Source organism: Bidens hawaiensis, unplaced genomic scaffold, assembly GCF_021521415.1.
Source record: "Bidens hawaiensis isolate Kalapana, Puna unplaced genomic scaffold, B.hawaiensis_p1.1 tig00073005_1, whole genome shotgun sequence".
NCBI lineage: Eukaryota > Viridiplantae > Streptophyta > Magnoliopsida > Asterales > Asteraceae > Bidens > Bidens hawaiensis.
In genome coordinates this window covers 11,296-14,198 of record NW_027502720.1, presented here as the reverse complement: position 1 = coordinate 14,198, position 2,903 = coordinate 11,296, and the positions used below count along the sequence as shown (strand labels likewise).

The 2,903-nt window shown below is 35.5% G+C and overlaps 1 pseudogene; it reads left to right on the top strand.

Moving 5' to 3' along the window:
- The first annotated feature begins 214 nt into the window (after positions 1–214).
- On the top strand, positions 215–1,525 carry LOC143606098 (phospholipase A(1) DAD1, chloroplastic pseudogene; annotated as a pseudogene).
- The last annotated feature ends 1,378 nt before the right edge of the window (positions 1,526–2,903 follow it).

The window sequence follows — 2,903 nt, the reverse complement described above, 5'->3', positions numbered from 1 at the left end:
ATCATATAAAGTTATATATTCACTTCAAATGTAAATATGTAATTGTGCAGTCATTTTCAAACCCTACACTATTGGGAAGTTTTTTTCAATAACCCTACGCTTTTTATGTGATGGTGTGACACCACGTGTATATATATCAACCTTATAAAGCCATCTTCTTCCTTGCATCAAACTAATTGCTCAAACACTTAGCACCTAATATTCTTATATTACAATGAGGCTTTCTTTTAAGTCACCATTTCCATTCAAAGCAAGAGTTGCACCACCACAACCACCACCTTGTCAATGGTGTTGTGCCATTTCGGATAAAACGAGTGTACCAAATATTAAAGGTACTCGAACTCCGGTTAAATGGGAACGATTGCCAGACGAGTTGGGCGAAAGTCGTAAAACTTTAACTTCAACTCGTCTAAGCGAAAGGTGGATGGAATACCATGGCACCAAGAACTGGGAGGGCTTGTTGGACCCTCTAGATGATGTCCTACGTGGCGAGATTATTCGGTATGGAAGCTTTGTCGAGGCAGCGTACCAATCATTCGACTTTGATCCGTCTTCTCCTAGTTATGCTGCTTGTCGCTACACAAAAAGTACGATGCTGGGACGTTCAGGGGTCCATGGATGTGGGTATCACGTGACGAAAAACTTACATGCCACGTCATCTATCCCCTTGCCACGTTGGATAGAGAGAATGCCGCGTTGGATGCAAGTGCAGTCCAGCTGGATAGGTTATGTGGCAGTTTGTAACGATGAAAAGGAGATTTCTAGACTCGGAAGACGAGACATCGTCATTTCGCTCCGCGGGACCGCCACTTGTCTAGAGTGGCTAGAGAATCTACGAGCGACTCTCACTCATTGTAGTGGAGACAGTTCAACTGAACAAATTGAAGAACCCATGGTGGAAGCCGGGGTTCTAAGTCTGTATACCACGGGCACAGCATCGTGCCCGAGTCTACAACATTTATTACGACAAGAAGTTTTAAGATTATTAGAATTATATAATGATGAACCAATAAGTCTAACAATCACCGGTCATTCTCTAGGAGCCTCTTTAGCCATTCTAGCTGCGTACGATATAAAAACCACCATCAATCACTCACCCCATCTCTCTGTCATCTCGTTCGGCGGACCAAGGGTTGGCAATAGAAGCTTTCGCCATCACCTAGAACAACAAGGAACAAAAATTCTACGAATTGTCAACTCTGATGATCTTATCACAAAAGTTCCTGGTTTTTTTGTCGACGACCATGATGGTGTGGTACACAAGCAAAATGCTCGTATAGCATTATTACCAAACTGGATACAAAAGCATGTAAAAGATAGCCGATGGGTTTACGCTAACATTGGGCATGAGCTACGACTGAGTAGTCGAGACTCGTTGCAGTTAAACAGTATTAACGTTGCGACATGCCATGATCTACAGACTTATCTTGATCTAGTAAATGGTTTTGTGAGCTCGACTTGTCCCTTTAGGGCTGGTGCAAGAAGAATGCTCAAGAAAGCTACTACTACATCTTCTGTAAAATAAACTTATTCAATTTTATTAGAAAATTAGCAACTTTTTTAGGCTAATGGTTAGATGTATATGAGAACATTGAAATTAAAAAAGAAAAAAAAAAGTCACATTCATACCAAATATTTGTATTTTTTTTCCTCTGGCCTACGACACTAAGCACAAACCTATATCAAAATTATTATTTTTACAAGACATATTTTTTTCAAAAAGAAAGAAAAAAATAAACCATTCATTTTTCAATTTAAAATATAAAAATGATTGAAATGTAATATTTAATACCTCTTTTAACGTTCTAAAAAATCTATAAACAAAATTCATTAAAAAAAATGGCATTGATAGAAAAAATTACATGATTTTGGTTTGTTACACATAATACTTATTTTTATTTAATAGACGAGAGAAAAAGAGACTAAACAAATAGTTCATAATCGTTTTTTTTGTTATATATAAAATAGCCAATGATTATAACTTCTCACAATTCTTCTTTTACAATGCTATATAATAAATACTTAACATCTCAAACGAAGTGTAGTTTACTAAGAAACTATTATTCTTTCTATTACTATTACTATTATTGGATTTGAAAGGCAATGTCCTTGCAAGAGTAATAATCCCATTGGTCTACGTGTCAGCCTTTGTGTGTGTCACATCTGCAAGAAATTTTTGTTCTTTTAAATACGTAATTTTTTTATATCATAAGTTAAATGAGTATTTTTACCATTCAGGAGGTTTGTTTTTTGTATCATAAATGTGGTGCCAATACTATTATGAGTGTCTGTTAATTTTAACTTTTTTGTTTAGTGCCGGTGTTGTAGAAAAACTACTAATACCGATCGAATTCATGTCGATTTGTCATTGCAATGTTACCCGGTTATAATTGTTATTATTTCAACATGAAAAAAGCAGTATATTATTATTCTTTTCAAACTGCAATCATAAATAAAGTTTGAAAAAGGTTAATATTGTCGTGTACAATAAAGGAAAATGAGTAGTTCAATGATTATATCAAAGTACTTTCAACCTTTTGCACGCCAAGAGGATTAACAAACGTCACCGGCCATTGTGTTTTGTGGTCAACATCATTTTCAATGTTTTCATATTTGGTCAATAAACAATATTACACCTTTTGTTTTTTATGTTCTAAAAACAGTGCATGCAACACCACCGTCCATGATACAATATTAATTACTCTATTCAAACTGTTGAAACGGGTTCTTATTGGTAAGGAGTCACCGAAGGTAACAACGACATTAGACTCGTCATACGATAAGGGGTATCATGTGACCACCTTATAGCGTGAGAATAAGTATAATATGTATTGACACTAATAACCTGGTTGTTGAGTGTAGTATTTATACCGGTATGATCATTTAATGCTTGTATTGTTTTA